The sequence below is a fragment of the Balaenoptera ricei genome, chromosome 1 (genome assembly GCF_028023285.1).
Source record: "Balaenoptera ricei isolate mBalRic1 chromosome 1, mBalRic1.hap2, whole genome shotgun sequence".
Classification (NCBI taxonomy): Eukaryota; Metazoa; Chordata; class Mammalia; order Artiodactyla; family Balaenopteridae; genus Balaenoptera; species Balaenoptera ricei.
This window is the reverse complement of record NC_082639.1, coordinates 191,958,270-191,971,643: the sequence shown is the minus strand read 5'-3', so window position 1 is coordinate 191,971,643 and position 13,374 is coordinate 191,958,270.

Here is a 13,374-nt window from a genome sequence, read left to right as displayed (position 1 = left end):
GACCCCAGCAATTCCTTGGGTCCCTTTCTGACGGGGCCACGGTGGAGCTGCTAGAAAGATTCCTTTGGGGAGATGGTCAGCGTACTTCAGTTGTTTAATTTATTTTTTATTTTTATTTTTGCTGTTGCCTCCTGGAAACTGACTTGAAGTTTCTTCCCACAAGCTTGTTCCTTCAGCTCTTAGGGGCCAGGAGTCCCAGAGGCGATCCGCTCCCCGCCCTCCAGGGCCGCCCCCCCCATTTGCTTTGCGGAGGAGGGCGGCGCCCCTTTGACTCTGCAGCCTGGGCCCGTCCCCGACCTCACCCGGGGGCCGCTCTAGTGCCCCCGCCTCCGGCCGCTTGGCGCGTCAGTGCCTTCCTACGCCGGGGCCTGGCACCCGCCCCGGGCAGCCTTACACCAGCCATGCCCGCAGAGCCACATGTGTCTTCTCACCCGCGGGGTCTCCTGCCCACTGTCCCCACTCCCAGAGCCCCAAGTGGGCCATGTAGGAAGCAGCTCGGAAGACTGTCCACCATGAAGGGGCTTGGACGGCACGCCCGGCCTGGCCCCTCCCCAGTCCCCCTGCATCTCACCCCGGCCAGGCGGAGCCCCCGGCGTCTTTCCCTGGTTAGTCAGGAGACTTGCGTTCAAGCCTTAACTGGCACGGGCCAGGGTCTCTCCCTGTAGGGCCAGCGGTGAGGATGGACTCCACTGAGTTTCTCCTTTCCTTGGGGCCGTGGACTCCCCGCTCCCGGGATGTTGTTAAATCCGCATTCTGTTTCTTTTTCTTCTTCCTTTTACACTTTCTCTGACACTTAACTGGTCTTGTGCTTCCTGGCCTCACTCAGTCTGAGGGCCGGGAGCCCCAGCTCTGTTCAGAGGACGCAGTGACTTTTGGATCTTCCGGAGGGGGCCCTGTGCTCTCCCCTCGGTGCCCCTCCCCACGTGGCCAGGGCCGAACTCGCCCTGTCCCCACTGCTCCGAGCTGCCCCCCAGCTCAGAAAGCCGTCCTGCTGTGAGGGCCCCCTGCTGGACTTGGGGTCGACATCGGGGGAGCAGACGTGCAGCAGGGACACGCCCAGAGCCGGGACAGTGTCTTCAGGACTGGAAATCCCTCCTGCTGGGCCATCCCAGGGGTGCCGGGAGCCCCCTCAGCCGCTCAGAAGTGGGTACAATTCTCTTCTCGGGCCCCAGCCCTCCCCCCACCTCAACAGAAAGCTTCAACCTTGCCTCCTGTAAGAAAGAATCTGCATGACTGTTTACAAACTGTGGAAACACAAAAGACTGGAGGCCTCGGCCTGGGGCCACTGGGCAGCGGCTGCAGGCCTGTCCTTGCACGAGATGGGCCCTTTGGCCCGCGAGAGGTGTTCAGCGTCCCTGCCCGTTTTCTGCTGTTTCTTCTGGGTCAGCTACCTCATGGCAGGCTGGCTCTGCTGTCCTGGCGGGAAGCACTGACTCTGAACTTGAGGTCTCGGGAGCCTTTCCCAGCTGTGCTCCAGAGCACTGAAGTCTGCCCGCTCCTTCGGGGATGGGCTGGGTACATGGTTGGGGGGCCCCCAGCGCCCTTCGATGCACAAGCATCCTCAATGTGGAAGCACAAAATGGTTGTGATTTGAGCACAAGGCAGGGCTGGTGGCAGGCGGCCTGGGCAGACCCGGCCAGGAGGCTCGGCCCATGGGGAGACCGAGGACGCCCACTTCAGGGGCTGCCCTCGCTCCGACAGGGCTCGGCCCGCAGCCTGTCCTAATTCCGGGACTCATCCTGCTACTTCTGCCCTGCTGTGCCCACCCGAAGGCTTGAGGCTGGCCCTGCAGGCAGGCCACATTGGAGGGCTGGGGGCCCCGGAGTGGCACCCTTTTTCCCCGACATCCCGAAATGTTGAATGCTCGATCCCAGGTCCATCCCAGCCCCACTGAGCCTGTCGGGCCTGGACCCATGTCCTGTTCCGGGGCTGAGCCCCGGCAAAGCTCTCCAAGCAGGCTGGCAAGCTCCCCTGACGGGACCATCTTCCGGCCACTGCCCATGGCCTTCTCAGCGCGGTCCTGGGCCAGGCCTCTGCTCTCAGCATTGACCAGGCCAGTGTTTGCCTCCATCTGCAGGGCTGGCTCCTTCGAGGCAGCTGGAGTTGAGTCTGGAGCTTGCCAAGGAGAGAGAAAGGCTGAGAGAGGCCAGCACGCCTGAGCCTCTGAGGCGGTCAGGGTGCCGCCTTCCACCCCTTGGGGGGCCATCTGTGGGTCCAGGCATGGTCCGGCCCTGCTGCCCGCCAGGGGCCGGGTGGCTTGGGCAGAGGGAGTTTAAAGCACAAACCACCGGAGGGAGGACTGTCACCAGGACCTGCTCACGCCACCCGGTGTGGCGGCGACGCTGGCAGGGCTGCTGTACGGTCGGGGATTCCTGGCCTCTCCCACCGTTGCGGGGCCCGGATCCCGGGCACCCTCTGGAGCGGTCTGGGCTGGGTGCGGGCACACCCCCTGGTCGCTCATCCCCACATCGCCCGGTGTGCTCAGCACCGTGTTGTGTGGCCAGGGCCTGCCCTGCTAGAGCGCTGAGCTCCTTCCCACCAAGTGGCCCAAACCCAGCGCATCTGTCCCTTTGCACCCCGAGCAGCCAGGGCTTGGCTGCTGGCCACCACGGTCCCTCCTCTTTTGGCTCCCAAGCCCTTCCCAACCCTCTGATGTGCAAAGATAGAGTTGACAGGGAAAGTTCTGGTTCTTCTAAGGCATCTTTGTTCTCCTCCCCCTTCCCCAGTGCTCAGAGGAGCTCCCAGCTGCACCACACCGCAGTCCAGCCCTTTGAACTCCTGTCCCGAGGGCCTTGCAGGGAAGCAGGGACCGTTCCGGGAAGAGCCGAGGGTCAGAGAAGACCCCTTCCGTGAAGCCCTGCCCTGCCCACCAGCTCTTTTCTAGCTATCCCCTGCCCGGGCGCAGGGTTGCATGTGGTTCAGCTCCTCCGCTGGGTGGTAGCACAGGTGTATATATGTTTTGTACGTCCGCCGATGACTGTACATAGTGTATGAAAGTTATTTAAGCCTTATGCTGTACATTTCCGTTCCCGGACCGGATGTGAGTGTTCTAAGGAGCTGTCATAAATAAAACGCGAATGACCCTTGTCTGTGGTGTGTGGTGTGACCCTGAGGGCTGTGGATGTTGGGCTGGTGGTCCTTCCCTGGGGCAGGGGCTGGTGGCGGACGGGGGCAGGCATCTGGGCCAGGCCCAGCATGAGGGTCAATACGCAGGCCGTGAGTTGGGAGCAGGCTTACTCACTGAGGGAGCCGAGTTCCCTCCAGCATCCCTGTGTCCCCTCCTGGGACAGGTGCGCAGCTGGAGGCAAGGGCACCAGTGTTTCCTGAGCGCCTGCTCCATTCCAGACACTGTTCCAGGCGTCGTCCTTCGGGTTTTCACTACCTGTGTGACAGGCGGTGTTTGCATTTTCTGAAATGAGAAACATCTCAGAGGAAGCGGCTTGCCGGCATCTCAGCTGCTAAGGGCGGAGTCATGGCTGACACCCGTTCCTGCCACTCCATCGGGCGGGAGGCGCCGTGCGGGTTGCCCCCCAGATACGGTTCCGTTCCTCGTGGCTTAGGAGGAGGGGACAGAAACACAAACGGTCACACGTGCCAACGGCTCCACTGAAGGCGTGATGTTTGCTTCCAGATCACGGCTTCTCAGTCTTAAAAACTCATATTCCCTTTTCTTTTTCCCACTGCCTTAAAAATCCTCTGTGCTCTGCCTAGACGTCCCATTATTTTAAACATAAAAGCCCCACTTCTGACATAAAAACGTCTATGAGATGCCGAGCAACCCTGTAATGTGCTCTTCACCCCGGAAGACACAGAGTTGTTACTGTAAAACGGAGCTGCTTTCATGCTTGTAACTCACTAGATCCTGTTCGTTACCACGGTTTTCCAGGCATGGGTGATGCTCATATAACTTAAGATTGTATGCACTTCAGGGTCCATAGTGTCCCGACGCCCTGCACTAGCTCTGTGTGCAAATCTCTACTTTGTCAGGTTTAGCTCTATCAAAGAAAACATTTTCATAACAGTTTTATTGAGATGTAATTCCCTTACCATAAAACTTACCCTCTTTTGGTGGGGTGGGGGGTGGGTACTGACTTCATTTTGTTTCTTTCTGTATTCCCTCAGTGCCTCGTGGCCACAGATGCTGAGCAAACATTTAAAGAGGGAGAGTGGGAGTGAGTGAAGAGAGAAAGAACAGCAATCCTGGCGGTCCAGCAATGAGCTGTCAGCAACTATCTAAACCTACGTTTTCCTTTTGAAAACCACACATCGCCACCCCTCCCCACCCCCACCCCGCACCACCACCTCCGGGGCCAGTCTGCACCTTCTTCCCTCCCCCGACCACTTTGAAGCTTTCCTTTCTGATGTCTGTATTAAGAAGACAATTGGGTCTCTCTTTGCTTTGTTTTCCAAATACAAAAGCAAGCTGCTTTGTCAGCCTGCACAGGCCCTGCTGCAGAGCTGGACCCACGGCTGGTGACAGGTGATGGCGCCGATGGGGTCGCCATGGGCGGAGGAAGGTTCCTCCCCAGAGGGTCCTGGTCCTCACGAGGAAGGGGCTTGGCAAGTTGGGGGACCCTGAGCCAGTGACGGAGATGCATCCCCCCAGCCCCGCGGTGGGCACGGGAGCCCGGTGGCTCCTGAGCCCGGTTGTTTTGGGCTGGTTGGCCGAGCTCCACCCACGCCACCTCCCACCCGGTCTCACCCCACCCTTGCTCCCCACAGGCCATCTTTCACACAGGATTCTGCCCTTCGGGGCAGAGGCTACTGTCGACTGCGGGAAGTGACAACGGGGCATCGCCAGCTGTGGACCAGTGGGGAGGGGTGTGGATGAAACCAGAAGACAGAGGGCCTGGAGCTGACTGCACTCAGCGGACTCCCCCTCGGCCCCCAGACTTTGGCCACAAAAGGTGGTTTTTCCAAATTCAAGTCTTGAAAAAGCCAAGGCACTTAGGGGTGGGGAGGCAGGAATGGCGAGTTAAGGGACATTGCTTTTTATTCTTTTAATGTGGGATTTTTCTCTCCAGATTATAAGAGTAATAACTGCTTATTATGGCCTCTTCTTTTTTAATTTTTGGCCGCACCCCATGGCATGTGGGACCTTAGTTCCCCGACCAGGGATCCAACACACGCCCCCTGCCCTGGAAGGCAGAGTCTTAACCACTGGACCGCCGCCGAAGTCCAATAACTGTTTATTACAGAACACTTGGAAGACAAACGAGGACGAAGAAGAGAAATTCTGTTTAGGATATAAGTTCCCAGGCGGCTTTCCCAGGCAAGGAATTTGCACTTCTCAGAATCTGACACGAGCCATTCATTGCCAGGGCTGGGTGGCATCTTAAAAGATAGTTTTTTCCAAACCTCTCAATTTACAGATGAAAGGAACTGAGGCCCAGAAGCCGACAGATGTGACCAAGATCATCCCAGGACAAGAGGGCCCTAGAATCCATTTCCTGGGCTGGTCTCTGCCCATTGAGTCCCTTAACTTGGCTTGACCGAGGCAAGGAGCGTGATTGTCTCTGAAGCGGGTCCTATACCGATGCACTTGACCTGCTGATAGATTTTAATACGATCCATCCTTAGTCATTGCTTGCAGCAAAGCAGGATTGCGCTTTGGAGGGCAAGGCAAGGACCGTGAGTGTGTACTGAGTCCTGTGACTTCCCCCAAGCACCTCCACCTATAACAGTGCGGCCGGAAAGGCCCCTAGTGCCAGCTGGTGACAAAGGCGGTGGGTGGAAGAGGCTTCTGGCCAGTGCCAAGATTAGCGTGAGCTTTAACGCTGCCTCTGAGGTCTGCTTGCAACCATGACAGTGACTCCCGCTACTCCCCAAGCCCAGATAACTCAGGGAACGAGGCCACTGCTGAGAGGGAGGCGTGGAAGGTGGAGACGGCCACTGAGGGGGAGCTCCACACGTCCCCGGGGGCTCGGGTGCAGGTGACAGAGGCCAGGTGCTGCAGGGCCAGAGCCAGAGCCAGGCCGGGCGTCCGCCCCACTGTGGCCAGAGTTTGGGCCGTGGGACCCCTGCTCTGTAGGACATGGGGTCCACTGTCCCTGTATCCAGAGCTCTGCCCAGGGCCCGGCTGACTGAGGTCGGAGGCAACAGGTGACATCCCGGCGGGGTGGTGGCGATGGGAACAGCCAGTGGCCCTGTGTGGACGAAGAGCCGCCCCGGCAGGGCCGGTTCCAGCAGGAGCAGTGGAGACGGTAGGTGCTCACCCAGCTGACCCCTCGGCGTGGCAGGAGGGACAGTGGCCAAGTTTTCCATGCCCAGGCCTGAGCGCTGTCACCTGGGCCGGGGTGTGCTGAGCCCAGGGACAGCCCCAGTGGTGCCCTGCGGAGTCGCCTTGTGCCTGGAGCGCGGTATCCAAACGCTGACCTCCCAGGAGCTGACTGATGCCCTTTAATAAGCCGCTTTCCGGCGTAAACCAGCCAGAGTGCACTCTGTTGCCTACGGCCAGGAACCCTGCCCACACCCCCTGTATCCCCCGAGTCCCCGCACTCTGGCCTCAGGGCCCTGGCTGAGTGAGGGTGGGGCTGGGAGGGGCCTGGACCCAGAGGTTCGCTGCAGAGAAGGCAGCTCTACCCCACGGGCGGGAATGGGCTCCAGGGGAAAGACAAGGGAACACCTCCGGCTCGGACGTTCCCTCTTTCTCCTTTTATTTTATTTTGAATTAAAAAAACAATTTTTGGGCTTCCCTGGTGGCGCAGTGGTTGAGAATCTGCCTGCTAATGCAGGGGACACGGGTTCAAGCCCTGGTCTGGGAAGACCCCACATGCCGCGGAGCAACGGGGCCCGTGAGCCACAACTACTGAGCCTGCGCGTCTGGAGCCTGTGCTCCGCAACGGGAGGGGCCGCGATAGTGAGAGGCCCGCGCACCGCGATGAAGAGTGGCCCCCGCACCACGATGAAGAGTGGCCCCTGCTTGCCGCAACTAGAGAAAGCCCTCGCACGAAACGAAGACCCAACACAGCTATAAATGAATAAATAAATAAATAAAGTAGCTATGAACAAAAAAAAAAAAAGGTCTCTCTAAGCTATAGAAAACAAGATTCTTAAAAAAAAAAAAAACAATTTTTTTTTTGACCGTGCTGCACGGCTTATGGGATCTCAGTTCCCCAACCAGGGATTGAACCCAGGTCATGGCAGTGAGAGCCCGGAATCCTAGCCACTAGGTCACCAGTGGTCCCTCTCCCTTTATTATAGAGGCTTTGCAGGGACGCCCCCCCAGGTCTAGAGCAGGGCTCAGAAGCCCAGCCGCAGTCACTGCTGCCACCGTCTCGTCCGCCCTGGACGCAGGCTCAGAAACGGGCCTTTCTCGGCTTCCTGCAACAGAAGCAGGAGCTGGGGGTGGTGACTTTCATCTTCTCCTTGGCTTCCAGGACGTAGGAGGTCTGTGCGGCCAGGCAGCTGACGGCGGGGTCGGGGTCTTCCTGCATGTGCTTCAGGGCTATAACGCAGACACAGCGGTGCTGAGCAGGAGGGCCTGGGCCTGGGGGTCGGGGGCTCGTGGGCAGGGGGGCGGTGCTGAGCAGCAAGGGGCAGGACAGCTTGTAGAACGTAAGCAAGAGTTTCTCCTGGGGGTGCACACACGCCGGTCACAAGCAGGACCACACCTGCCGGGCTCCAGGAGACGCGTCTTGAGGCTCCCCGTCCGGTCCGGGACCAGCCCTGGAGGTCCTGCCCACTTTCCCCTCCCCGGCTCTGCCCTGCTCTCCCCAGAGCACAGCTGTGAGCCAGGACTCAGCCAGCGACCGGGAGGCCTGCCAGGCAGGGATGCGGTGCTTGGGAGAGGAGAGGGCGGGAGGGAGGGGTGTCTCCAAGGATGGGCGGGGGACACAGGGTGGTGACCCGGGCAGAAGGGAGGCGCTGGGAGCCCCCGTGTGCCCCCAAGTGAGAAAAGGCCGGCGTCCCTCCTGCAAAGAGGTCTAGGAACAGTCCCGGCCAATGAACGGCTGGAGCTCAGCGGGGTGAGGGGCGGTGAGTGACTTGGGGGATGGGAGGGCCCCAACCAGAGCCCCGAAGCTAATGCCTGGGAGACAAGCTCCTTCCTCACTCCTCCCCAGGGGTGATTTTTGTGAGCCCGTCTGCCCACTTCCCTTCATTTCTGAGCCTACCCCGCCAACCCCGGTGCCACATCTGACAGCCACGGGTGGTGTGCAGCGGGGTTGCACTGACCTGCGTAGGTCTCCTCCACCTCCCTGGCCTCCTCCTCGCTCAGGGTCTGGATGATCTGGCCTGCGGGGGGCACAGAGGACCAGTGGGGCCCCGGCTGCACCTGCTCTGTACCTCTGCCCCAAACCGCCGCCATTCCCGCCTTCGGTTTGTCTGTCCCTCCCACGACTGGCCTCAGGTCCAGACTTTGCCCCTGAAGTCGAAGTGACCTCGTCCCTGCTTCTCTGAAGGGTCCCAAGCAGATGGGGCTGGGGAGGGGGAGGGTAGCCTCTGCCTTGAAGATGCTTTTCCTCGGGTGATCGAGCTGACCCCTCCAGTCTCTGAGCCTCCCTGCCCAGCCACCAGTACGTGGCTTAGCCCAGGCAGGAGCTTCCTATGGGGGGTGGGGGTCAGGAGCAGACAGTCCTCCGCCCTCCACGGTCACGACCCCAGGCCCTATCTGCCCGCTGTCCCGGCTCCTCGGGCTGTTTGAAGGTCCCCGGGACAGGGACACGGTGGCTCCAGGAAGAGGGAAGGCCCACCATACCTGCAAACCACACAGCTGCCTGGCGGATGGGGGCCTGCGGGCTCTTGAAAAGCATCACGCTCTGCTTCAGGAACCACAGGGCTTTGCCTTCCTCCCATTTCAGCTGTAGGAAGAGGTGCCGGCGTGGGCAAGGTGCCCACTGCTGGTTCTGTGGCCCCGCCCCCTTCCCTCCCGCCGCCCAACAGTCTTGAGAGTACACTGAAGTCATCCTCTCAGTGCAACACCTGTGACAACATTCTAACCTGCATCCCCTCCTGCCCAGCTCCTAAGGATTTATCTACTCTCTGAAGGCATCCCGGACGGATGGAGCCCCGGCGACCACTTTCCCTGGAGGAGGCATGAAACTCACACAGAATCACCCCAATCTCTGGCTCACACATTTCCCTCTCCAATCCCATTGTTTCTATATCGTTTATTTACATCTCGGCTTAAAATCTTCAATCTCCAGGTCACCTGCCTCAGGCGGCAAGAGAACCCATGGTGTCTACACCACTGTTTAAACAGGGCCCCGCGGTGCTGTGTGCAGTTAAGTGTTTTATTACCTTCCTTCCACGCCTGGGAAGGCACCCACCTCTGTGTTTATCCGTGTCCCTCCCTTGAAGGTTCCGAGGATGACGCGTCCTCCCTTTGCAAAGACCACCAGCCCCGACCCCGTCTCCTGCTTTTCCTTCCTGGCTACACCCAACTCTCTTTTTCACTCTGCATCCAAGTTCTTAAACAAGGAGGCTACATCCATGGTTTTTCAGATTTTTTTGGCAGTAGAACCTTTTCTTCAAATAAAAATCCTAACTGGAAACCCTACATCCCAAACCGACAGAGGCGGGACCGCACCGGCTGAAGGTGTGGTGAGGCTGAGCCGGCCCACTGGCTCATCCGCATCTTTTGAAGCCGCCCCAAGAAAGCCTTGGGTTCCTGCTCCCTGGGCCCCTCCCTCCACCGCGCCCCCCACTGACCCTGCTCCTGCGAAGGTCACAGCATCCCCTGTGGTCCAAACCCAACGGGCCCCCCCAGTGTCTCTCTTCCTACACTCATGCTATGGTCACCATCACTTCCTGAGGCTTCTCCCCTTGGGTGACCGTGACGCTCCTCTCTTCTCGTCCCTCTTCTGGAGGATCCTCCTCTGCCGGATTTTCTTTCCTAGACTCTCGCTGGGTCCTGGAATCCCGATGCTGACTACGTGCCCGTCCCGCTGTGCAAGTCCAGGTTCAGGGCTGCAGCTTCCACCTGCCGTTCAAGTGCACGTCCCTGCCCACGGCCCAGCCTGCTCTCCCTGCGCCAGTGCCCCGTGTCTGACGTCCAGTGGGACAGACCCCACAAGCCTTACTGACTCCACGTGTACGAGCCGAGCCACTGGCGTCCCCTCCACACCCGCTGCTCCCTCTGGATTCTCCCCTCAGCCCCCGACGCCGGCACTCACCTGTGCTAGGAGCCCAGGAGTCCACCCTTACCTGAACGCTCCGCATCTAATCAGCCTCCAAGGCTGGCTAACCCCCCATGTCTTCGTCTCCATGACCCCATCACCTCTCCCTGGCCCCCGGCCCAGACCCAGTCCTGTCCTGGGAACTTATCCTCCGACCTGCCGCCAGGCGATCGATCAAAAATGCGTGGCCATTCGACCACGTGACCCCCTTGCTTAGTGCTTCGATGGCTCCCCGTTTCCTACAGCATCAAGTCCTGCTCTTGTGTCCCAACCTCCAGCAAACGGTACGACCCAGCCTCCTGCTTCCTGCGCTGTGGTCCTGTACCAGGACGGCGCCCCGGCAGCCATGAGCCAAACCAGCCCGCAGATGTTTCCGTCTTCTCCGCACAGTGTTTCAAACATTCTAAATTAGTTGCCAATATAAACGTGGGAAATTGCACCTAAAATCAGGATTTCCACTTCCTACAGCGAAGTGGAAGATGTAGCGGCCCTGAGCCCACGTTCTCTCATAGACGCAATCAGCGGGTCTCAGCCTTCTCGGCTGGGGACTCTGCCGTCCCCAGAGGGATGGATGGAACTGTTGAGAGGATGAGGGGAAGGACACAGTTCCTCATGTCCCACTGATACCTGTGCAATCAAAACCTTATTTCTAATCGTCTGTGCCCAGAACTTGACTCTGTCTTTTACAGAAACACAGAGTACTTTTTATGGTTCAGATACACACTGGATTTTCTAGGGACGCAGCTACAACATAGATCAAAGCAAGACTGTAATTCACATTTTCAGAACTTCGCCAACAATCGTCCATCACTTTGCAAGTCACATCACCAGCGGCAACACTTGCGGGGTCACTATTTGCGTCCCCAACACACGACCTGCATTTGTAGCAGGTCCATCCGCGGGCAGGAGGCCCCACGTCACGTCTCCTAGAGGCGCTGGGCCGGGCACGGCCATGCTTATATCACGGTCACATCCTGCCATGTTATCACGTCATGTTATGTTACATTCTATGAAAAAGTACTTTCACTTCTCCTCTGGAGCTAGGGTTTTATTTCTCTTTACTTTGGGAGTCTGTACAGGCAGTGATATTACCCACACAGGTCACTTCAGGATAGTAAGGGGCTGTTATCCAACACGTGCCCTAACGAGGCCGAGAAGCACAGCCGGAGCTGGACCACGACCCTCAGCCCTCCAGACCCACCTGGCCTGCTGCTCTGGTTGATGTTCCCTGTGTGGCCCGGAGGCATCTGAGTTTTCTGCTCCTGCTTTAACGATTCCAAGCCACTTGTAGCTCCCCACATGCTGGGCTCTCCTGCCCTTATTTCCCATGATCAAATCCTATCAGATGAGGTGGACCAGGTCCCCGGGACCGAGTGAGAGCCCTGCCCCACTGCTCCACACCCCCCTGTAGGGCAGCACCTCACCTGCACTCCTGAGCCCAGCCCTTTGCCGAAGTGTTACCTCGCCTTCCACTCCCCGCTCCTCCCAGATGACACCTCTGCAGGAAGCCTTCCTTCAACTCCCAGACTGGGCTGAGCGCCCCTCCCTTGCACTACGAAGTACCTTCCTCTCTTTCAGCCTTGACTTGACTATTCCGAAATGATCCACTTGTGTGCCTGGTTCCCCAACTCAGACAGGAAGCATTGGGAGCGGGGGTGGGGCAGGAGCCACATGTAGGTGCTGAGCGCAGAACGAATGGTCAGTGGGCATCTCATCACCGTACCACTGCAAACCCAGAAGCCGCAGGAAGAAGACCCACACGGCTGGGTCCCCCGGCCTCCCTGCCCAGCAGCAGGCGCTGCGCGAGCCGCGACTTACCAGGGCTCTGAGGATGGTCCAGACGTCTTTCTCGGCAAATATCGCTTTGAGCTTTGACCAGCCCATCAAGGTGGCCGTACGGCAGAGGGCGGGCCGGGCAATCTGCAGAGACAGGGAGGCTCAGTGCAAGGAGTTACAGGGCAGGGCAAGGAGGAGACCCCGAGGGGCACGGAGAGAGGAGAGAGACGGCGGTGAGGTCAGCCCTGGGGGGGACGGGACTCAGCAAACCCCGAGGGACCCAGGGTGGGAGGAAAGCCGGGCCGTCCTTTGGCTGTACCTGCACCCTTTCTCCTACCAATAAGAAGTTGAAAAATCAGGGTGGTAATGATTTTCCCAGTTGCTATGTTACTGTACGGAGACCCACCCAGCCCCCAAAACAGCTTCTCAGAGAAGAGATTTCCCTGAAGTCTGGATCCTCCAAGCGGGTGGTCACTCCTCTCATCAGGGTCGGCTCTGCCAGAAACGCCCACGCCGAGTTCCCTGGGAGGGACCCCCCCGCTCCACAAAGATAACGTCCCAGCTCAGCTGCTGGTTCAGCGCACCCTCACACGCGCCCGTCACAGCCTCGCCGGGCAAAGGAGCCGGGCGTGTGCAAGCCGGCGCCAGCACTTCTCAGCTGCAGTTCACACGCCCAGGCTCCCGGGCTCAGAGCCAGGCCATCCACTGCAGAACATGGACCGGTTCCGGGCCCTCTCTGTTCTGGACGCTGTGCTGCCTCCAATGGGGGCCTCCCCGCCCTGGGAGCCCGTCTCTGGTCAGTGGCAAAGGGCAGAGAGCGGCTTGGAGAGGAGGCCAGTGATGCCCGGGGCCGGGAACCACGGGGGCACTGCTGGGAAAGGAAGTGTCACACCCACAGCTTTCCACTGTGTGCTGGTGGCCGGCCGGGGAGCCGGGGCTGCGGAAAAGCCCGGTGCAAGCGTGGGGTCACCCTGAGCCTCTAAGTGCTGCCCTCCAAGGTCAGAGACGGGAGCGTCCTTCAGCCCCTCCCCCAGTGCCCGCTCACATCCTGTCAGCATCCCCCCAGCCCCTGCCCCGCGGCCTCTCACCTGAGCCACGCTGACGTTCGCATCCTGCAGGTGGAGCACCAGGAGGACCAGCAAGCTGAGGACCTGGTGCCTCAGCGGGAAGACGAGGAGCCGCCTGCTGACCTTGGCCAGGAGGGCCCCGTAGATCTCAAAGGCCGTCAAGCGCAGACTCTCCGCCTCCTGCGTGAGAACGCACGCACACGCACGCACACGCACGCACACGCGTGGGCACGCAGCTGTGCACCCCGCCTCCCAGGGCGGCAGCCCCGAGCCCCCCACCATCCGCAGGCCCCCCACGATGTGCCCCGGCCCCGGGGCGTCACGACTCTGCCAGTGCCCCCTGCACCATCCCCGGGCCAGGGGTCGCGGCCGGCAGCCCCACAGCAGGTTCCACCTTCCAGCCGGAGGGCCCT